At 38.5% G+C, this 25,746-nt stretch overlaps 1 protein-coding gene across 7 annotated transcripts in view; it reads left to right on the top strand.

Moving 5' to 3' along the window:
- Positions 1 to 25,746, top strand: part of LOC126373971 (uncharacterized) — a 438,722-nt gene that overhangs the window by 16,151 nt on the left and 396,825 nt on the right. The window lies entirely within an intron of this gene.

The raw sequence follows: 25,746 nt of genomic DNA, 5'->3' as shown, positions 1-25,746 counted from the left end.
TTTGTATAAAATCTGAAATACTTATACATTTTTACTGTATAGTTTTTAGACGTTACACCTAGGTTATGTATCTAATTTATTTCGAGTTTATTTCTAGATATTTTGCTTATTCTTAGTTTATGATCGGTATAAAAAGTTACACCAGGTTTATTTGTAAGGCCGTTTTTTATATTGAATAAATGATTAATATCTATGGTAAAATATTATTTTTTTACATCAGTTTTTTTCTTATAAAATGTCTTTATTAATATATAAAAATACAATACATACCCAGTGTACATATGCCATTCCTAGGTGAATATAACATATAATATTACACAGTTTAGCAGACTGAATGACTCCTATAAATAAACTTTATGACACTAACCTTTACACAATAAACAGTCGTAATATCATCATCACCAGCCCTTTAACGTCCCCACTGCTGGGGCACGGGCCTTCCCTATGGATGGATAGGGAGATCGGGCCTTAAACCATCACGCGGGCCCAGTGCGGATTGATGGTTATTAACGACTGCTAATGCAGCCGGGACCAACGGCTGAACGTGCCTTCCGAAGCACGGAGGAGCTCGAGATGAAAACTTTTTTTCTGTGGTCACCCATCCTATGACCGGCCTTTGTGAAGGTTGCTTAACTTCAACAATCGCAGACCGAGCGCGTTTACCGCTGCGCCACCGAGCTCCTCCAGTCGTAATATAATAACATAATATATTTTACATCAGTGGTCCCAATCGTGATCATAAACTGACGCCTATTTCCCGCCGGGGTAAGCAAAGACTATGGGATCCAATTACTTCGATCCTGACATAATTCTCTTGCTTTGTCCACGTTCATCGCACATAAACTCGCGTCGGTTTAGAACACTAACATGCCAGTTCGTCACAAGTATCTACCATCATACAGATAGCTCTTTTTGTTTCTATGTAAAAGAACAGGACGAAATATACGTCGTGCATATTCGAGTCGATACCATTATCAAACACATGAGAAATTAAAACATTTACAGAAGACATATGATACCATGATAATATCCAATGCTATTTTTTATCGCCATTTCTTGTTGACATTTAAATTATTCTACATAAATAAACTCACGCCTAATCCCATTTGTTTCGATCCTGACACACTTCTCTTGCTTCCTTCACATTCATTAATCGTTTCGAATTAAAATTATTAAAACCCTGCCGAGTTTTACATAAACATTCACAGCCTATATACTTTCCTCTGCTGGGCACAGACCTCTCAATCGACCGGAAGGGATATGGAGCATACTTCACCACGATGCTCCAATGCGAGTTGGTGGAGGTGTTTTAACGCCGGGACCAACGGCTTAACCTGCTTTCCGAAGCACGGAATCATCTTACTTTTTCAGACAATTAGGTGATGCAAGCCTGAAAAGGCCTTACTGAACAAAGGACAGTCTCACAAAGTGATTTCGACAATATCCGGAATCGAACCCGGACCTCCAAATCGTGAGCCTAACGCTGTAACCACTATACCACGGAGTCTGCTATGACACGATGACCCATTGCAAGTTTTCTATTGCCCTTTCTTGTTGACATTTAAATTATTATAAGGAATAAATCTCTTCCATTTAAGAGTTTTTTAACTTACTTGCCTAATCTGATTGAGTGAGATTTCCCAGATGTTTATCTGCACCAAACTTGTAGTGAAAAAAAATATCAGTTGGCTTGACCAGTTTTTGTGACCTATTTGGCCGGACAATTAAGGGCCGTATCAATTATGTACCGTTCCAGGAAATGTTCCCGTTGTAAAAACAGTTTAATAGAAAGGACACTGGCTGCTTCCCTTTTTCAAATTGGTCTTACTTGTACTCTGGTCTTATCTGCCTAAAGGTTAGGTTAGGTTAGGTTAGTCATATACATAGAGTGTTATAATAAGAGAAAGCGTTGTCTGTATGTACGTACGGGTACGGGCTTAGGTACTACAGATAAAATTATATTAAACCAGGCGGTAACACAAAGCATATTCACAAAATGATGTCCCTGAGAAAAACCGTATAAAACGCGTTCAATTTGCCGGTCTGGTGAGTTGCTTTGACGCTTCTAAATAAAGAGTATGAAAGTAAATTCGAGTGCAATATTTGCATAATTATGGCTATAAGTACGTGAAACGAGGACCAGTTATGAAATATGTTATTTTTAACCTACACACACCAATGAGTAATAAATTTATCTTAAGCGCAGTTCACTGACACAGTTGACTCGACCATTATAGACGGCGATCCGGTTCGTGGAGAGGTGTGGGTACTTAGTCCATCTTGTGATGACTGTACCTCTGATTACCCCAATAGGATGTAGTCGTGAACTTGTGTTATGTATGTTTGGTACTTATCGGAGCTGGCAAAGCACCAGATTTTATATTAATTATAAAATAGACATGCGTTTTGGGTCATAATTTCAGCTGTAGCGCCTGTAGTATGTTCTGCGAGGCGCGTGTAGACGACTTCCACGCGATCATGCGTAAGCACTATACTGTTGCGCCGTGCGCGTGCCAGCCCCAACACCATCATGAGCGCATTGGTGGATCGGTACGACTCGCCGCTGCTGAGCCGCTGGGTGCCATTGCACGCGGTTACATAATTATCTATAAGACAAACAAACGGACATACTTACTAACATAAAAACATGTAAACGTACTTTAATTATATACTTGGGTTCTAAAGATGTAACGTAATGTTATGATATTATTGTAACGAGGGAGCAATTTTCATTCGCTTCTCACATAAGCCTTATTCAGGCTTTTAGATAAGCGTCTTATACTATGTTAATAAATAATTTGTAAAGTGTTTTGAACAAAATAAATAAAATAAATAAAACTCTGCCCGCGACATCGGTGACTCAGGCCTGTCCCATGCAACATATTTTTATGTTAATCTGTTACTAATACTAATGTAAATTGTTACTGGCAATAAATTTATTTTATTCTTATTCTTATTCTTAAATTAAGCTTACTATTACTAACATAATATGGACTAGTTTCCGAAACCACTTTATTACCTACTAAACAAACTAAATAAAACAGCATTCAATCCACCACAGGCTTCGCCAAAAAGGGACTAAAACAAGATTAAACCATAAATCCACAAAAGTTTCGTTAAAAATAAATAAATATCCAAAAAATAAGTAAATAAATATTCAAAATATTTATTTCGTTTCTTCTTTCATTATTTATAAATATTTTAATATTTAATATTTATTTCGTTTCCGAAATAAATATTTTGAATTTGAAGTTGAAGCGAATGTGGTGTGTCCGGATCGTAAAACAATTGGTGGTCTCAGCTTACCCCAATGTGAAGTAAGCAGATCTATTGTATGTGTAAGTTATTAAAAGGTAAAATAATTATGATATTATTACCATTATTACTATAGTAACTATCCTCTCAGTTAATTGGATGAATATAAACGGGATTCAATCTAATCTATAATTAATGGGATTCAGGATAAGCTTAGATTAATTGAATACAGAGACATTATTTGGTTCAGCAAAATCGAACTATGTGTTCTGTGGGTGTAGCTGTGAAGCTGCTTGCTGTGGAAAATCTTTTAGTGTCTCAGGATTTAGATATTAATATTAGACAGAATTGACAGACTGGCGAAAGAGATTTAGAATGCGTTGCCACTTATCTTCCCGGGCATGTCGTAAAAACCGACAGAGAGAATAATAATAATATGTGTATGTTTCGTTTGTGTGCAATGTAGTAGGGGGATGATTCAGTTCATTACTTTGGTGTGAGCAGCTGGTACTAAACACGTTTGCTGCAGCCGGCCCGATGATCGCACGCGGTACATATTCTAGCGCGTAGTGGGTATCAATATTAAAGTACATAATAACGAGTTCTTACCGCGTTTAAATGGGGATATGAGACTCCCGATATTTCGACACTGTTGCAAGTGCCATGATCACGGGATGACTCAAAAGAACCCGTTATTATGTGCTTTAATTATGATAATAACCGCGTAAACTTAAAACAAGGTATCAATATTGTTAATGTTCCATTAGTTAAGCAAATACATATTATTATAATTTTAGTTTAAGTAAATTGTAGTCTTCTTAAAGCGGAATGTGCATCAGGACAAACCCCTTTGGGGTTTAATGACGTGATTTGTTGTTTATAGTTTATAAGTTATATAAGTTTAAAAAAAAAAATAAGATCATATCAAGTGGAATTTACCGTCGCAGAACTCATGATTTTTTTGTGTGTGTTTTAAATTATTTTCTTATTATACTTTTGCGATAATATTATCTGAATCATCCCACTCAGTATTCGTTACGATGTCACTTACACCCCGTACAAGTATCCGTATGTATAGAAGAGATTTGCTTATTTGTAAAAAATCACAATTGTTTAAAACTAGAAAATATATGCTTTGTTTCAGTAAAATATTTAGGAATTTAGGTATGATACAAACTAATTTAACACTAACTAAACATAATGTACTCTCATGTTCAAAAGTAAATTAAAACAATTGTCAAATATGTTAGTGCGACAGAGTCCAAAAGTGTACATTATATTGCTCATGACTGTAAGGTGCATCGAGTCATGAGCAATATCATGTAACCACTTTAGAACCCTGTCGCAATATCATACTTGACATTTAATGAGACTTACGGTTCAATTTGTCAATAAAGTTAATGTGACTTGGTTTCAAAGTGTATACATATTAGTACTCGTGACCGTACACGACCCAATTGGAGTCATTACGATTAGTAAGGGATGAATGTAGCCAAGGAGTTCTAGGTAATGAAGCAAGTGAGTTAGAAAGTCAGTGGTACAAACGGGAGGTGGTTCGCATAAAAACTAACTACGTGTTTATAGGGACGGACTAAGGGGAAAAATAAAACAACAACTTGATGATGCTTTCCCGTGGTAAAGGATAGCCTATATTATTCAGCGTGAATGTAGCTTTCCAATGGTGAAAGAATTTTTGAAATCGGCCCAGTAGTAATAAATAAATAAATAAAATAAATAAAAATAATGTTTATTTCTCTCACTAGCTTAGAACTTGAGTACAATATCCAATGAATACGGGTACAGATTAATAAAGCAGGCGAGAGACTGGTGTCTGTGATAGGCGTGAGCCTGTGTTACAGATGACCAGGCCCCAACCTTCGGATATTACGGAATAGATAATATGCTTATACAGCGAGCTAATACTTTAAACGGGAAAGAACATTTTATACAAGAAAAATAAAATAGGAAAGAAGAAAAAAATAAAATAAAATATAAGCTAATTATGTGGTGAATGTGTCTGAGGTTTTATGTTGGTGTGTGAACATGTAAGTATATGTGTGAGTGTGTAAGTGTGTACGTGTGTAGCCCTACGATCAAGGTCTTGGGATCGGAAACTGTTGTATCAGCAGCTTCCACTACCACGTGTGTATGTGTATGTGTGAGTGTGTGTGTGAGTGTGTGTGTGTGTGTGAGTGTGTGTGTGAGTGTATGTGTGTGTGTTTGTGTATGTGTGTGTGTGTGTGTGTGTGTGTAAATTTTGTTAAATTTTGTTAAACAGTAACCATCAGAAGCTCCTTATCAGTTTTTGAGTTTATTCATTATAAACATACACACACACACAAATTCATTTTTTTCATCTTTATAATATTAGGGTAGATAACTCTATAACCGTTTGACGTATCAGTGTGAGCTTTGAATATGTGAAAGTACATTACTTGTACATTGATATGGTAGTCATTCCATACTTACATAGTGAGTAATTGTCCAGATCCAAGAATACACCCGCCATCCTGACGTCAGGCTGGCGGCTCACTATTTTCCTTCAATAACTTTAGTTGTAAAAAGGTACATTGCTCGATTTATTTAGGTACATTGAGTACATTGGTCGTATATTGCTTTCATTCATATAGCAAGGCCATTTGAAGACCTACACCCGCCATCCTGATGCACACAAATAAATGAATACGCGTTTGACCTGATGGTAACTGATGGTATAAAATGGACCAATCTTTAATATTAAATGCGCATTCACGCCTTGAAGAGACCAAGATTGTAGTGAACGGGAATCGGTGTCTCAGCCAGGCTTTTGCAGTCCTTTTGCTTTTCTTATTTTACAAGGAAAAAGTACTTTGTGGAATCGAGATTGAAAGAAAAATAGAAGATTGTCGTGTCTGTGATACAATTCTTTATTACTTCGGCATCCAAGTGAAACTGATTAGTAGCGAAACGATCTTCCGACTACTCATAAAAAATATTTCACATAAAGTATGAACAATTCAATCTATTGATAAGGTTTTTTTGGTATTATGCTCATATTTACATATTTAATTGATCTAAAAAAACTCGAAGAACTTTTTCACATTTATAATTATTGTAAATACACGTTTGTACCAAGTTTAATTATAATGTGAATTTAGTTAACAAAACCACGCAATAAACAGGATAGTTTCAATCCAGGTAAAAAATTGAGGTCTTTATTTTTACTCGGAATTAAATTAATTGAGAGATCCGTGTTTATTAAGCGCCTTTTTGAAAAATTACATTCTGATGTGAAAATCACACCATCCAAATCTCGATTTATTTAAATTAATTTCATTCCGGGTACAAATATTTACCATTTTTTTTATCTGAATTGAAAATTTGATACTATCTTGTTGCATGGTCTTGTTAACAAAAATCAGTTCATAATTAAACTTGGTACAAATGCATATTTACAATAATTGTAAATGTGAAAAATTTTCCTCGATTTTCTTAGATCAATTAAATATGTAAATATGAGGATTATACAAAAAAAAAAACCTTGTCAATAGATTTAATCTTCTGTATTTTATGTGAAATTAATTTTATAATTTGCGATGTGTATTTTCAATTACACTGTAAATAAATAAAGTGATACATTACTATATATATGAAATGGTCGACCACATCATGAAATGATCAATTTTACGATCTGGCCACGACATATATACAATAAATAAGATCTTTTGTACCAGTCTAGATCGAATAAATATATATATTTTTATTTCATTTCATTTTTTATAGTCAGAAGATCGTTTCGCTACTAATCAGTTTTTTTTGTAGATCAAATATGTGGATATGAGGATAATGCTTGCGCGTTTACGTGTTTTTTGTGGCGATATCATCTTCATACAACCGGCCCTGTGTCCCAGTCCTGTGTTTATGGTCGAGCAGCATTCCTGCCACATTACGTCTGCCGACTGGTTCTGCGTCCCCTTGCTCTACTTGAAGACCACTCCTGCCTTAATACTCGGCTATAAAACGTAATATGCCATATCTTCTCCATCGATCTTTCCTTTGCTTATCTGATTTTGTAGTGTGAAGCTCAGTAACAGCCTCTACGGTCAAATAAATAGAGCGTTAGAGTCCGATTCCGAAGACATTGTCGAAATCACTTTGACTGTCCTTTTTTGGGTTAGGATCATCATCATCTGGTTGCCCGAAAAAGTAAGATGATTCCGTGTTTGGAAGGCACAGCAGTCTCTAGCTTAAACACTTCCACCAAACCGCAGTGGAGCAGCGTAGTGGAGTGTGCTCGATACCCCTCCGGCTGATTGAAGGGAAATTTAATTTATGTGATTAACCAGGCACAAATCTTGGAAACCACGTGATATGCAATTATCTACGTATGATCCAAACATGAAATGACTCATAAAGTGGTCACATAACATAAGCTCACGACTATATCTCGATCAGGGTAGATAGAGGTAAATCCATCGCAAGATGATAAATATTTCTCGATCACAGATCAAAATAAAAACTTTATTACTCCAATCCAATCTATCAGGAAACATGAAATGTAGAAGCAGATGCGTCCAAACTTCCCTCATTGTGTACAAGTTATACGCCAAAACAAACGCAGAACATTTTCCTAAACTTCATGTTTTTGGAGCAAAAACGGAAAAACTTCTGTTTCCGAGGAATTAGACACAGACATCTCTCGCTTGTGTTTTTGTCTGCCATGTATAAAAACACGGTGGTAGGGTTGCTAAAGTTCATTTGATAGATTATTTTTATTATATTCTTCTTATCGTGTGGGTTGTGAGGTGGAATACCAACCTCATCAACCTTGGTGTCAGGGTTATTACTGAGCTGCCAAAGGCCCCTGACATGACTCATGTAACGACTACATACTTACATCAGTAAGTAGTAACCGGGACCAACGACTTAATGTGCCTTCCGAAGCACGGATATTTTCGGACAATCAGGTGATCAGCCTGCAATGTCCTAACCAAACTAGTGATCACAAAGTGATTTTTGTGATGTGTCCCCACCGGGATTCGAACCCAGGGCCTCCGGATGGTGAGCCCAACGCTCAACCACTAGACCACAGAGGCCGTTATTGCCATTAACAGGGCACAAATCCTGGAAACCACGTGATGTCAGTTGTCTATAGAAGAGCAGAAGCTTTATTAATGCTAAACCATAGGTTCAGCAACCCTATAGACCTAATCACAGGGCAGTAGCCACCTGGTTCTTAATGTTATTACGTTTTTGCTCACTACAACTCCTCGTCTGTCCTTCCTCACTAATGGTAATTTAACTACGACCTCACTGGCGCGGAATACGAAAAATATATTTCTTTCATAATATAAATCATAATAATATTTCAATTTGGAGATGTCCTTAGAAAAGGTTTAGTACGATATACTTTGAACCGACGTGCGTGTATGAAACAATTGATGAATGTGGAGGAAGCAAGAGAAGTGTGTCAGGATCGAAGCAAATGGGATTCCATAGTCTCTGCTTATCCCGGTGGGAAATAGACGTGAGTTTATGTGTATATGTATGTGTTCATAATATAAATTTGTGGTTAGAGGGTTGGGCTCACGATCTAGAGGTCCAGGTTCGATTCCAAATGGAGACATTGTCGTAATCACTTTGTGAGACTGTTCTTTGTTTGGTATCTTGCAGGCTTGGATCACCTGATTATCCAAAGAAGTCAGATGATTCCGTGCTTCGGAGCAGCGTGCCTGCGCTCAGCAGTGGGTCGTATATATTAATATAACGTATATGTCAGCCTGCAAAGTCGTCACTAAACAAAGGACAGTCTCAAAAAGTGATTTCGACAATGTACCCATCGGGACATCGGGAATCGTAGATTGAACATCAGCGCTCAAAAAGTGGGATGCAAAGTTACTGTTAATATCGCGACGTTGACAGTACTTTACCTCAGTGTGCGATTAGGCGCCGAACTGGCAATACGGGGAAGTGCGTGGTAAAAACTTGCAAAAAATAGAAGCTCAAAGCGAAAAAAGACTGATGGAACTTAATAGTTAATGACATTGTGCATGTTATCATAGTATAAACATTTTAATTTTCGCAGTAAAACCCACCAAAATTATTATACACACTAAAACAATTACTCCCGGTCAATCCGAGTCGCAGTATAACTCGACCGCGTTACGACGCACCACGCGCTAATATACGTAATAAGGCGATGTTTGCTTTCTTAATATGACACCATTTTATTGAATGTATATACGGCAGTGTACGAATGTATAGCTAAACAAGCGCCAAGTATTTGCCGCATTTTTGTATCAAGCGCTGTATCTACGGTAGTGGTAAATCAATGCTGCGAGCATCCATGAATCCAGGTACCAAAGTGGGCGCGGTTTTGACCCTATGAGCTAGATAACCTGTAGTCAGTAATGGGTGGGGTCAGGCTGTCTAGACTTCACCCTGCAGATAAACCTAGACATTGCCTTAGGAATTTAACTGCACTGCTATAAGCATGGGAATGAGGTTGTGTTGTCCTTTACACATTGCGATTTTTGCAGCTACGCTGTCGCGATTCAGTCTCCATGTAACATAAACAAAAACTTTATTCAAATTCAAATTATTTATTTCAGACACAGGTCCATAGATGTCAGAATTTGCCTTTCACCTGTTTTAAGACAGTAGTTAAACAAAAACTTTACAAAAAAGGTTATTATAAAGTTAGTGATTATTTAGAAGATATGAATGCATGGGATTAACTGTCTGAGAACTGATACTAGGCAGCTAAATTACTCAATTGTATACAATTGATATTTTATGTTTATTTTTATTTTTATAAAGAACGTCTAGGGCCCTGTGCCGAGGTTTTTCTTGCAGCTTCTTTTCCCCGGCTATACAGGTTGTGAGAAGCTACAGTAGTTTTAGGCGGATGAGACGTTCGTTATGTAAAATTGACGATTCAAAGTGTAACTATGTTACCTATTAAATAAAGATATTTTTGAATTTGAATTTGAATTAGTAACAATGCCAACTAAGCCTACCCTAGCCTAGCTTGCTTATTGTATGCTTAGTAAATACAAAAAAAGAGAAAGGGATAGAGTATAAGAGAAAGGGAAAGCCTGATACCGTCTTACCTGATGACTTCTTCGTTCGGGCCTTGCGCACAGTATCTAAATGAGATAACCGAGAGAGAGAGAGTGGATCTGTTTTCGTGTTCCGAGAGTGAATTCGCAAAAATAGCTATAAGTGTAATCAGAGCGGTTAAAATGGCAACATCGAAGCAATTCATCTAAGAAAGCAATATTGCTATTTGACATTTTTTTGCATTGCGCACTTACTTTAATATGCGCAAATATCAAATTGCAATATTGCTTTCTTAGATGAATTGCTTCGATGTGGCCTTTTTAACCCCCCTGTTATACTTAATTAAGGAAATCGTATGATGGTGCAAATTCGTGTATACAACATCTAATTTTATTTTAAGTTATATCTGCCATTTTCTTATCCGCCGAAAAGGAAAGGAACGGGTAATCGACAAGCATAAAATTTATGGAACACACGTCAATTTGAAGCACAAATCTAAAACAACCCTATAAACAAATTACATTGGCTAATAACCCAACAGAATTAAGTTGACAGTACATGTCAAACGGTTTGTATAACAGCAAACTCCACTTGATATCAACTCAGAATCATGGTATGAACCATCCCCCTCAGTATTTTTTACGGTGTCACTAACACTCATACCTACTTGTATGGCTACCTGTATGTACTTGTTTGGGGTGTAAGTGACATCGTAACGAATACTGAGAGGGATGATTGAGCTCATTATTCTGAGTTAATATCAAGTGGAATTTTTCATAGCAAAAGTATATAATTTTATTGTGCTAATTCCTGTAAATACCATCTAATTTTATTTTAAGTTATATCTGTCATTTTCCTATCCGTCGAAAAGGAAAGGGACGGGTAATCGACAAGCATAAAATTTATGGAACACACGACAATTTTAAGCACAAATCTAAACCAACCGTCTAAAAATTTTACATCCGTCAATAACCCGATACAGTTAAGTAGACAGCACGTCAAACGGATTGCATACCAGCGACGTACCTTTTGATTCGCCCGGGTTATTCATTCATTTACTCATTCTTCCTAAAATTAAGAGCTGTGAATCATCCGTCCCTTTCCATTTCGACGGATATGAAAATGACGGATAATACTTATAATAAAATTAGGCGGTGTCTGCAGGAATCGGGGCCAATTTCCACTTGATTTAAATTCAAAATCATGGTCTGAATCAACCCCCTCAGTATTCGTTACGATGTCACTAACACCCTGTATGTAGGTAGGTATACAGATTGCCATGCAGCCATTACGGTAAAAAAAAACTATGTTTTTTTTTAAAGACTCAAAAACACATTCCCACATATAAAATATGTTTCAAATGCGAGCATTTACCGGGAAATTCTCTATGACCCAGTCTAACCAGTAGTTGGACTGTCTACCTGTCGAACAAGAAGTACAGGTTTGCTTCCCGGTCGGGCAACTAGGTCCTCGTAAGGTTAAGGCTAGCTTTTTCTTGTGAGTTGTAGGTTGTGTGATGTCTGCTTAGATAATTTGATAGGTATTATATTGAGGAGCTCGGTGGCGCAGCGGTAAACGTGCTCGGGCTGCAATTGTTGAAGTTAAGCAACTTTCGCAAAGGCCGGTCATAGGATGGGTGACCACAAAAAAAAAGTTTTCATCTCGAGCTCCTCCGTGCTTTGGAAGGTACGTTAAACCGTTGGTCCCGGCTGCATTAGCAGTCGTTAATAACCATCAATCCGCACTGGGCCCGCGTGGTGGTTTAAGGCCCGATCTCCCTATCCATCCATAGGGAAGGCCCGTGCCCCAGCAGTGGGGACTTTAATGGGCTCCTCGTACGCTCCTCCTACGTAGTTTATTACTAACATAATATGGACTAGTTTCCGAAATAAATATTTTGAATTTGATTGTCTAGGGACATTTAGTAAACAGTAGCACTACTGTGGTGAGGAAATAAATCAAGATGGGTTTACCATCTCATCTATTTGCAAAACAGGGCTCTGGTGCAGACGTCCCGCTAATGTATTCATTGCCGCAAACTACGTTTACCCACAATTTGCTGCAGTTTTACTCTGTTGCATAAACGTACGCCCGTCTGGTCTATCGGGGTGGGCAGACCTGACAAGAGATAATGATTTATCTAAATATATAAAAGGAGAAACTGACTGACTGACATATCAACGCACAGCTTAAACGGCTAAACGTAGGCACTTGAAATTTGGAAAGGACGTAGCTTAGATACCGTAGAGGTGCACTAAGAAACGAATTCCCGGTATTCCCACGGGAACGGGAATTAGCGGGAAAATCCTTTTGTATGAAAAATCTAAACCGCTTAAGTTAGACGCTTTGGCATGCAGGTACCTTAGTTAACTTAAAGCTTAGTTGCAACAGGATATTGTAAAATTCCCACGGAAACGGGAGTTAGCGGGAAAAAACATTTGTATGAAAAAATCGAAACCGCGTAAGGTACATGTTTTCAATCTAGCATGCATGCATGCAGTAAATATAAAGTTTAGTTATGGCTGTATTTTGAAAAAATGCGAGTTAGCGGGAAAAAAATGTATGAAAAAATCTAAACTGTATAAGTTAGATGCTTGAAATTTGATATGCACTCCCACACACACAAAGATCTCTCTTTTATAACACGCCACGCGGACGAAGTCGCGGGCAAAAGCTAGTTTATCTATAATGGTCAAGCCAACTCTCGTTTTTCGTCATTGTTTGCAACTTGGATACAATCCCGACTTAAATTTGTTGATTGTTTTTACTCGACAAGTGTACTTAAGCAGGTCTTGAGCTCCTCCCGCGTTTATCATACAAAGACAAAGGTATTCAGTGCACGCTTAACATTTGTCCTCCCATTACTATGCAGTACATTGACTTATGAAAGCAGAATGTACTCGTGATGTGACTACTTAACAGGAATAAGTAGTTTATGAATGTACATCCGCGTTCAGATCGGGCTATAAACTATTTTTCATCTATAAAGAATTCATACATACATACATAAACGGGATGGGCAGAGCCACCAGTAATCAAAGACAAAATCAAATCAAATCAAATCAAATCAAATATACTTTATTGCACACAACATACAAAACAAATTAACACAGATGATGATAGATACAGTACAATCTGGCGGCCTTATTGCTAAGCAGCAATTTCTCCATTGCACAACTTGCAGCCATTGATGATACGATGTAGTAAGCTGGATATGATAAACCTTATGGTGATAAGGGATTAGCCTATCGCCCATAACATTAGTCCATCATGTTAGAGGACACAATCCCTCTGTCGGTTTTTACGACATGCCCGGGAAGACAAGCAGCTGAACGTGTTCTATGTTTTTTTATTTGCTCCCAGAACAGCGTAGAAGCAACTTTGAATTCATATTTGGATCATATTGTTGCTTGATATTTGGATCACATTATGTATAGAATTACGTCGCTACCTATATTGCTTCCCATTATTTTGATCAGTATAATAATGGATGGAACATGTATTGTGTCTGGGTGTAATAAAAAAGGTCATCATTTATACGCAAAAACGAAGATAAAAGATGCATAATGTCTGTTGTCCATGAAATTAGAAGGTTAAATGAAGGAAAATATTTAAAGCGACATCTATACTCGTATTGTTTACAATACAATACAAATATACTTTATTGCACCAAAATAAAAAGAAATAATTACAAAAGACTCTTAACTAGGTACGTGGCAACTGGCGGCCTTATTACTTAAAGCGATTTCTTCCAGACAACCATAAGGTGAGGAAAAATGAAACAAATAATAATTGAAATGGCAGATTGCGGGTACAAACTATTGCAGGTATATTGTTTTTGAGGAAAGTCCCTCATTAAGTATGCAGTTTTTACATGAGCCATTTGGACGCCGTTGGCTGCTCAATAGCAACCTTGACACCAGGGTAACCCTACTCAATTGGACTAGTCGGAGTTATTGACATCCATTGTAAAATGTATGAAGTACCCACGCTTCATCTAACCAAAGAGGCAGCCAATCAGCTAGCGACACCTAACACTTCAGGACTCCGATACCAACACCGCCGGCGTGGTCGACGATTTCTCTCAGCGCTTACCGCTATCGACCTACTAGAGTCGATTAATTCTTTCATTTATTTTCCTTCTCAGACGACGCCCTGAGCCGAGGTTCGGGCCCAACTGGGCACCCTCAGGCCTGTTGTCTTAAACGTTGTACCCGGTGAGAGGCTTCAGCGCTCCCCATTTGTCCGGCCAAGTAGTTAATGCCATCTGCGGCAAATCTACAATAAGTCACGTCAAAAAAAACCCTGAGTTTTCTGTTAGACCAACGTGATAGGTGGTGAGCCTGGTTTCCTTATCCAGTTCGCGTGTGGTAAGTAACAATATACTGCTAAAAAAAGTATGCCAACATGTCGAAAGACACAAATTACCTTGACCCTAACACACATAAGGAGGCCCATCTTCAAAAAAAAAAACGTATGAAATTCGCATGGAAAGTTTGAGGTAAATGATTACCCATAAATCGTGTTATTATGGTATGTAAATGCTTACTTTTTAAATTTAAGTTCTTGGGGAATTTGTAGTATATAATTTTGTTCGACGTGTCTTGATAAAGTGCTTGCTTATGTCATAATTTCTCGACATTTTTATTCATTTACTGTACGCATGTAGCGCCACGGGTCACAGAAGCCGTGGTAGCCTAGTTGGTAGAACGCTTGCCTCTCACTTTGAAGTCGCAGGTTCGAATCCAGCACAAGCCTAAATTAATGTTTGTCGAATTTGTTTCCAAATTCATGTTTGGATCAAATTATTATCACGAGCTCAGCGGTGAAAGAAAACATCGTGATGAAACCCACATTCCAGAGAAATAAATTTTCGGTGGTATGTGACCTAATCTGTATTGGGCTGGTTTTCCCTTCGTGGGTTGGAGGGTCGGACAGGCAGTCCCATCTGTAAAAAACCGGACCTGCCAAATCTGTGAAAAATCGGGATAATCCTAGGGGGATGATGTAGTGTCACGGATACGAATACCTTTCCATTGTGAGGAAACCCACCTAACCCGTACTGGGCTGGTGTTCCCTTCGCTAAATGGAAGGTCAGACAGACAGTCGCTTCTGTAAAAAACCGGACATGACAAATGCGGACCCTGTAAAAAATGGGATAATGGGAGAAGATGATTCTTTATTGTAAAGGAAACTGTTACACCTGACCCGAGACGGTAAAAAGCTTCGAGATAATAATGTTATAAGGCACGAAACAATTCAGGTCAATCGACCATGTTTATCGTCTTATGTTCCCATTCGGTATAATACTTACTTACAAGTTATTTTTTTTAGAATGAAAGAAAGAAAGATAATATTTATTTCCATATTGGACGCCACATTTACAAACTTACATTACAGGAAATAAAAAAAAAAATAGAACAAAAAAAAAACAAAGACAAGAAGACAAATAATACAGACATTAAATACACAATGGAGGCGCCCAAAAAAAAAAAAAAAAAAACTCCCTCAGCATAAACAAGTCAATAAAAGTAAAACTCACTGCTATAACATCATCTTCCCCGAAACGATTCATATTTCATACTTTCGCGAACAACTCATACATTTCTGATTATCGAGATCGATTTGTAGCAATTTCTCGGTAACTTATGGTATCGTGAATCGTAAAGTAATTTAAAATAAGTGTGTAGGTAAGTTTATATGAGAGAATATTCTAGTAAACACCTATAGCACACCCCGGACACTTCATACAAAAAACCTCGTTTTACATAGACGGTTTACATTGACGTTATCGTACGCACGCATCTGTATCTGTGACGTCTGACGCCATACGATTGAAGACTAAAGTAAAACCGACGGGGGTGAAGTAAATCAAGCTCAGCCGCTGGTGGGGATCGGTGAGTTGCCGTTCTATATGTGGTATAAGTTAAGCAACTTTCGCAAAGGCCGGTCATAGGATGGGTGACCATAAAAACAAAAAAAAGTTTTCATATCGAGCTCCTCCGTGCTTGTCGTTGTAGCATTCTCCATTCTTGTCTATCAAAGACCAATTCCTTCACTTCCTTATAAGACACGACACGCCTTCTCTTTAATGTTCCATGTAAGCTCTTCATGGTCTTCCCCTTCCTCTCTTCCCTAGTAGCTTCCCTTCTATGATGTCATACATCATAGATGCGAGGTGTGTGTGTGTTATGTGATGTTTTATCATTTAGGAAATCTTTTATCTTATAATAAGTTTTTTTACATAAACTAAGCTTCACATAGGCACGTTAAGCCGTTGGTCCCGGCTGCATTAGCAGTGGTTAATAACCACCAATCCGCACTGGGCCCGCGTGATGGTTTAAGGCCCGATCTCCCTATCCATCCATCCATAGGGAAGGCCCGTGACCCAGTAGTGGGGCGTTAATGGGCTGGTGATGATGATGTGATATATATTATTCCTTATTCTTTGGTATTAGTTAACACGTAAGTTGCAGGCTGCGGGTTCAAATCCGGTCCGAGATAGACGTATTTGATTTAATTTTATTTCTCTTATGTATGTATATTTTATAGCATCCACATGGCATAGCGGCGCATGCGCAGAGCCACGTCAAGATATCAATCAAGTAAAAGCTGGCTGATTGAAAATTAGTCAAGAAAGCTGTGTAGTAATAATGTTGAAATACTTTAAGCACGTATCACGAGTGGTATTTCACCATAAGTACACGTAACATAACACAGCACTACGCCCGTATCCCTGAAAGGTTAGGCAGAGATGTATACAGGGTGTTAGTGACATTGTAACGAAAACTTTGATGGATTATTCAGACCATGATTCTGAGTTGTCTTCAATATGGTTCTCTTTTCTTCAACTCTTTTTTTTATAGGATTGAAGACTATAGAGAACCGGAGAGGAAATATGATTGGCCACCTGATACGACACGATTCCTTTATAACAAACATTATAGAAGGAAAAATTAAAGGGAAGAGAGGAAGGGGTATACCTAGGATATAATTTATGAAACAAATAAAAGAGAAGGTGCAGGTCGTGTCGTATCGGGAGGTGAAGGTTTTGGCGGGAAGAAGAGAGGAATGGCAAGTCCACCGACAAGAGCGCAGCTCTTAAATAGAGAGAGAGAGAGATTCTGAGTTGATATCAAGTTGAATTTTCCGTCGCAAAAGTATGAAACTGAAAATAATTTGAAAAAACACTACAATTTTCATGCCCCCTTAGTATTCGTTACGATGTCACTAACACCCTGTATATACGCCACTCATCGCCAGCTGAAAGTCCTGTGCAATAGGGGGCAAGCCTATTGCCATTTACTTCTTCTTCTTTTATTAGCCAAACATGAACTGAAACTATGTCTAATTCAGTGGTTTAGTGCCTGAGCCGATATCATAAAATTTTTCTGACGTGACTTATTGTAGAATTGCCGCAAATGGCATTAACTACTTGGCCGGACAAATGGAGAGCTCTGAGGGCTGTCACCCGGTAGAAAATTTAAGATAACAGGCCTGAGGGTGCCCACTTCGTATTAGGCGCGAACCTCGGCTCAGGGAGTCGTCTGAGGGAATAATATTTGAAAAAAAAAGAAAAATAGACGCTAGTGGGTCGATATCACGTGCTCAGCGGTCAAGGCAAACATCGTGAGGAAACCCACATCCCCGAGAAATGCATTTTCGGAGGTACGTGACCTAACCTGTATTGGGGCTGGTTTTCCCTTCGCGGGTTGGAAGGTCAGACAGTCAGTCGCGTCTGTAAAAAACCGCGGTCCTGTCAAATCTGTGAAAAACGGGATAATGCTAGGTGAGTTGAGATGATGAAGTATAGATGATTATTAAGGTCAAGTTCGATAGTCAAACTATCTATATGTCGGCAACAGCCGACTGCAGTTATTAATAAACTTCAATGAGATGTGTGTGTGTCATCCATACACCTTTCACACAGTCTAGTCAGGCGTAACGTAAATGAAGAGATCATAAAAACACCGGCCTCAATTTTCTGTATTTTGCAAAAACAACAGGAACCCACAAAAACATTCGCATGGAACGAAAACCTTTTATTTTCACAAAATCATCGAATGCTCAATGAAATGTGGCATGCTATTCACATGAGTTAAATCGTGCGGTGGTTTTGAAGTTTGGTTCCACTGTTGTAGTGGAGTCAATAGCAATAAGGCCGCCTCTTGTACTTCCTAAGGTTACAATATGCTAGTTTCAACTAATCAAATCAGTTACTTTTTACTAAACGTCAAAACACGAGACTACTATGGAATTGTTGGTCCCGGTTACTACTTACTGATGTAGTATGTAGTCGTTACATGAGCCATGTCAGGGGCCTTTGGCGGCTCAATACCGACCCACCTCATCAACCCTGACACCAGGGTTGCAGGGTAATTCACCTCACACAGTTTGTGCATCCTATAACGATTTAAACGCAAAATCTCTTCAACTGGTTATATTTTTCGATTCACAGCGAGCTCTGAAGAACAAGCTGACAAGACACTATTTCCAATAAAAAATTGTTAAATTAGTATAGTTTATTTGTTTTTTGTACCAACTAGTGCAATAATAATAATAATATTATTGCAATAATAATAATAATATTATTGCACTAGTTGGTACAAAAACAAATAAACTATACTAATTTAACAAATTCTCAGCAGCTAAAATCTCACTAAGTATTAGTAACATTCTATCATAATATGATAGTGAGTGATAATAGTGGTGATGTCATAGTGAGATTTTAGCTGCTGAGAAGTTAGCCTCAACAGACTAGATGTTGTTTTTTTATGATGTATGTTGTGTTCACTTGTAATTGGCTTACACATAAGTACTGTTTTACTTTGTTTAATTATGTCCTAACTAAATGTTATTATGTGCATAGCTGTAAGTGATCCATATAAATAAATAATTAATAAAAAAATAATAATGATTTATTTATTAATAAAAAATATTTATTTATTAAATATTTATTAAAAAAATATATACTTGTTAATAATTAAATAATTATTTATTTATTAATAAGTATATAATATTTCAATAAAGTTCACTAACCGCTATATCGCCAACAAAGGAACAGGCCTCTCATCACTTTTGCGGCCGCCGAATGAAAAAATGCAACAAAACAAATGCATCGAACCCAAATAAACGATCAGATAAAATCGTGTTCCAGCGAAAGTGGCGATCTTCGGCGACCTCGAAATGGTCTGTGTTACAGGAAAAAAAAAATATCTGAAAGTGATAGAAGTCTTTGGTTAAACCCATGTTAAACTACTGTCCGCCTGTGTTTAATGTATTTATTCTTCTCCCATAAAGTGATTACTATTTTAGTGCTGGTCTACATTACAAATTGTTAGGTCTAGTGGTTAGAGCGCTGGGCTCACGATCTGGAGGTTCGGATTCGATTCTCGATGGGGACATTGTTGAAATCACTTTGTGAGTCTGTATATACACATATATAAACTCACGCCTATTTCCCGCCGGGGTAAGCAGAGACTATGGAATTCCATTTGCTAAGTTCCTGACTTACTTCTCTTGCTTCCTCCACGATTGATGCGTTTCATACACGCACGCGGGTTCAGAGTAGATCTACTGAACCTTTTTTAAGGATATCTCCAATTTGGTCAATGTATGTCCTGCTAGGTCTTCCTCTGCCAGCCCTACCACCAACCTTCGCTTTATATACTTACTGCTTCGTAATCTTATTATCCTTTATCCGCTCTACGTATCCAAATCAACTTCATCAACGTAGCTGCGTGCTGGGGCACGGGCCTTCCCTATGGATGGATAGGGAGATCGGGCCTTAAACCACCACGCGGGCCCAGTGCGGATTGGTGGTTATTAACGACTGCTGATGCATCCGGGACCAACGGCTTAACGTGCCTTCCGAAGCACGGAGGAGCTCGAGATGAAAACTTTTTTTTTGTGGTCACCCATCCTATGACCGGCCTTTGCGAAAGTTGCTTAACTTCAACAATCGCAGACCGAGCGCATTTACCGCTGCGCCACCGAGCTCCTCCAAATCAACTTAACATTCACTATATCCGAAATGGGGTAGTCAGAGTTACATCCATCGCAAGCTTGGTGGGATGTGGGCAAGTACGGTCACGAGTACTAATATGATACACTTTGATACCATGTCACATTAACCTTTTCGACAAATTGACCTGTAAGTCTAATTAAATGTCAAATATGTTAGTGCGACAGGGTTCTAAAGTGGGTATATGATATTGCTCATGACTGTACTTAGTTCATCTTGCGATGGACGTACCTCTACGGTAAGTTTATACGTGTATTCGTTTATGTACGGAACAATCTGCAAACTCCGAAATCTGCGCAGTGACAGCAGTAGTAGCCGGTGGCTATGAACAGGCCGATGAAGTTTCATTGCGCCGTGGGTAAAGCTAAGAGTTGTTTTGTTCAGTTTTTTGGATGCCACAGTTTTTGTTAGCAATAGGGCTGCGTGTGCTGTGACCGACTTACTCTAGTGTTTTTTTAATATTTACTTGGTTCACTAAATGGTAAAAAACGTTTTATTTTGTGATGGATTTATACCAATGAGTTTTAATTTATCTTAAGTCCAGTTTTCACTAAGACAGTTAGCTCGACCATTATAGACGGCGATACGGCGCACCTCCTATCACGTTGGTCTAACAGAAAGCTCGGGGAGGCGTGGGTACTTAGGTAATCTTGCAATGGATGTACAGAGGTACAGAGGTACAGGTAGTCAGAGGACTACCCCAACTGAGATATAGTCGTGTGCTTATATTATGTTGTGTTTTAGCCTCTGTTTGGCTGAGTATTGTGTGAAAGGGAATTATCATTAATTTATTTGTCTTTTATGTGGGATTTAGAAATAACACAGGATATATTTTACTCCTTATATTTTACACACACCTTATATTAAAACCAAAATCCTCCCACCCGACCGACATCGCACCAAAGACTCCCCTTTCTCACTTTTTAAAACTGCCTTACGTTCCATTCATTAACCATCCTCCTTTCATACCATAAACAATCAAATTCCCATTCATTATCCTTACATAGCATTACATTTATTTTATGAAGAAGTAGGTAGGTGAGTGTTTGTGTATTTTATCTATTAGCGAATGATATTTATATCCATGAGAAATCAAGAAAGTTAAATAAAGCAACCCACGGGGTGTTTCACTCTACAAGATGTTAGTGACACCGTAACGAATAGAATAGAATCATCATCATCAGCCCATTAACGTCCCCACTGCTGTGCCCCAGCAGCAGGGCTTTCCCTATGGATGGATAGGGAGATCAGACCTTAAACCATCACGCGGGCCCAGTGCGGATTGATGGTTATTAACGACTGCTAATGCAGCCGGGACCACTGGCTTAACGTGCCTTCCGAAGCACGGAGTAGCTCGAGATGAAAACTTTTTTTTTGTGGTCACCCATCCTATGACCGGCCTTTGCGAAAGTTGCTTAACTTCAACAATCGCAGACCGAGCGCGTTTACCGCCGCGCCACCGAGCTCCTCAGTGGTGTGACTAACAGACACGTATGCATAAACTCACGCCTTTAATATTTGTTAGCAGAGACTATGGAATTCCATTTGCTTCGATCCTGACACACCCCGACTAACACCCTGTATACAGGCGACAGTCTGTTGTTTCATAGGTAAGTTTTTTTTTCTGAGCGAGAGCAATGACCCCGACACTGGCAGCCAACAAAAAGTGGGTTCACTAATGATGTACCTTCGCTTAAAAGCTCTTCCGAATGGCGAGAGGGGTTCTTAGCTTTATAATTATGACTGGGAAGAAAAATATCCCCATCCTATCATCTCCCACACATAAGATCACGCCTCTTTCCCGTCGGGGTAGGCAGAGACCGAATTCCTTACCTCCCACTTGCCTTCGCTTCCATGCTTAGGACCCCGATACCGACCCCGCCGGCGTGGTCGACGATTTCCCTCATATACAGGGTGTTAGTGACATCGTAACGAATACTGAGGGGGATGATTCAGAGCATGATTCTGAGTTAATATCAAATGGAATTTTTCGTCGCAAAATTCATGATTTTTGTAGTTTTTTTAAATTATCTTCAATTCTTTACTTTTGCGATTAAAAATTCCACTTGATATTAACTCAGAATAATGAGCTAAATCAGCCCCCTCAGTATTCATTACGATGTCATTTACACCCCTTACCAGTACATACAGGTAGCCATACAAGTAGGCCATGATTCTGAGTTGATATTAAGTGGAATTTCCTATCGGAAAATTTATGTTTTTTTTTATGTTTTCTTAAATTATTTTCCGTTCTATACTTTTGCGACAGAAAATTCCACTTGACATCAACTCAGATTCATGGCCTGAATCATCCCTCAAAGTTTTCGTTACGATGTCACTAACACCTTGTATATGTTTTAGCCTCTAGTATGGACGGAGTGCCAACCTTGATTTTGTAACGAGTGTGCAATTGGCCGAGCTGCTGTTGAAAAAAACAAAAAAAAAAAAACAAAAATGGTTCGAGTTTTAGTTACGAGTCGCTTTTGTTTGGGAATAAAATTCTCGTTAGAGCCCCTGGCTATTCTTCCAATTGTTTAGAATCAAGCACAAATTGTTTTTACTCGCAATTTATGAATTTTAAGATTGGCACAATGATTATTTTTTTGACGTGACTTATTGTAGATTTGCCGCAGATGGCATTAACTACTTGGCCGGACAAATGGGGAGCGCTGAAGGCTCTCACCCGATACAACGTTTAAGACAACAGGCCTGAGGGTGCCCAGTTGGGCGCGAACCTCGGCTCTGGGCGTCGTCTGAGAGGAAAAATATTTGAAAGAATTAATCGACCCTAGAGGGTCGATAGCGATAAGCGCAGATTGAGGGAAAACGTCGACCACGCCGCCGGGGTCGGTATCGAGGTCCTTTCAAAAATATTTTACATCACTTAAGGCACTATGAGGCGGCTAGTGTCCGCCGGTATAACGTAAATATTTTCAAAGTTACCAAAGAGCAAAATTCTGTGGTGCATATTCGTTGCTTGAGGCGTTTTATGAAGACAAACTCATATTTATCTACACTTTGCCTCGCCACATTGTTGCGAGTTAGTATATGCAAATAGTGTCACAACTTCTCGTTACAAGTTATTAGGAAAAAGCTGCAGACATTTTGTTAAGAGTGGAGTTGTAAATCGCCGTGAACAACTGGACTAAGCCTCGCACTCAGGATGGGTCAGCTAACTGAGGTGGTGACACTGATCGAGATGTACTGTCTTCCCTTGTGGAAGCTCCTTCTGAGCCACCACCATTGTAACGAATACTGAGTCCAAGATTCTGAAATAATATTAAGTGGAATTTTTCGTCGTATTAATATACGTAGAATTTAAAATAATTAAAAAAACATGGATTTTGCGACGGAAAATTTCACTTGATATCAACTCTGAATTATGGCCTGAATCATCCCTCAAAGTTATCGTTACGATGTCATTAACAACCAGGATATTTATCATCCCGGCATCTCGTATGCTGAAAGTATTTATAAAAACCGGATTACTTCGAATGTCTTCCAATGTACGGTGCTCCAAAACACACGCCGATTTTTTAAAAATAAACAATTGAATTATTTATCTTACCTTACCTAGACTGTGCCTTAAATTCTGTTCTCATAATTAAAATTCCATACAAAATTGAAATTTCTCACAGCAATTTCATCATCATTACTAATTTAAGTGCTCTTGTTGGTCTAGCATTTTCCATGCTACTTTTTAGGGGAAAATAGGGCAGTGGTTTCCCTCTTGTCTTGCGCACCGCAGTACTCTGTATGATGCGAGTGGGATGGCGCCCAGAGTAGTCTATTTCAAAGCCGTACTAGGACTCTTGTCCTCCGCCTCTGAATAGTACTGACAATTACTGTTGTCCTCTGTCAGGTTCCAGGTTACAGCCCCTGTGACTCGCCTCTTCCGTCCTGCATTGTCGTACTGATGGCTTCCATCTCCGCCTCTGCAACCGTTGAGCAAGGGTTCTACATTTTACCCCGTAGGTCTGGGTCCCTATCCGAACTTAGCCACCATCTCACTCCGGTCTATTGAAGTTAGAGGCGCCCACCTCCGCGGCAAGGACGCGCCGCAATTTATAGTGATGTAAAAGACTCCATATTTTTTTAGGTTACCTACAATACTGTTTGTATAGTGTTTTATTCTCTTGCGACTTTGTTTACCTCAACATGTATCTTATTTATGTGTAAATGCATTGTGTATGTATATGTCTGGTTGGATTATGCGGAAAGTTGCGCGGTAGAGTGAAGTTTGGATTAGATATTAAACAATAGAGTTGGTATTTCGGTGACAGCCCTGTTTGGAGAACGCGGGATATACATCGAGTGTCACAGGTTCGAACCCCGGTTCGGACTCATGCTGATGAATTCATGTTTGGATAACAGGTGGTTTCTAATGGCAATAGCCTCGACCCTCGTTATACGAAGTTATACAACCTCCTCTATATATGTATCATGATATATTATATGATTTGTCTTTAGCTTATATATTTATGTAACGAGTTATGTATGTATATGCGTGACTGCGTGTATTGTATGTGTATATGCGTGTATATGCGTGTATTGTATGTATGTATATAAGTATGTTTGCATGTATGTGTATGCTTATGTATGTATGTTTTATGTAGATCGTTTTAAGTTACATTACATTATTATTTATTTATACCTGTATTGCACTGTCCCCGACTCCAATATGTAGCAAGTTCATTCACCCTGAGGTTGCTTGGAAGAAATTGCTATTTAGCAATAAGGCCGCCGATTGTACTTCTCCTATCACATTTGTAATTGTTTTGTAGTGTTATGTTTATATGTGCAATAAAGCGTTTTTGTATTTGTATTTTGAAGTTAAACGTAGCTGGCGAGGAATGGGTGTACTTAATACTATACATACCTACCTACCCCTTCGGGCATACAGGCGTGGTGCTATGTTAAGTTAAGTGTAAAAATAAATAAGCGAAATCCACGCGGACATAATTGCTGGTGAAAAGTTAGTAAACTATAAACAGTGGCAGAGTAGAAAGTCCTTACACAAAGTCATTAAAGCAAGACTAAAATTTTAGTTGCTTAACCTTATTTACCAACAGAAGACAAGATAGACAAAGTAAGTTGTTAAAATTTTACGTTCGTTACTTGGAGAGAGCAACATTGTATACACCACGTATAGAAGAAAAAGGTTGGAAGGGCCAAGTGAGCGCGAAACGCGCCCCATACAAATATGAGCAAATAGTTCATACTTCAACTTTGCAGTCTACTTGTCAACAAACTTAACGACGCACGGAACTCCGCGGTATATTATAACCTGCAGGGCAAAAAATCAAATATTGACTATCATGCAAGGAGTTCCCTCCTCAACACTTGATATTAACTCAGAATCATGGTCTGAATCATCCCTCTGAGTATTCGTTACGATGTCACTAACACCCTGTATAATATACTAC

This window comes from Pectinophora gossypiella, chromosome 16, assembly GCF_024362695.1.
Source record: "Pectinophora gossypiella chromosome 16, ilPecGoss1.1, whole genome shotgun sequence".
Taxonomy (NCBI): domain Eukaryota; kingdom Metazoa; phylum Arthropoda; class Insecta; order Lepidoptera; family Gelechiidae; genus Pectinophora; species Pectinophora gossypiella.
Note: the sequence above shows the minus strand (reverse complement) of the source record. Positions and strands in the feature narration are given on the sequence as shown.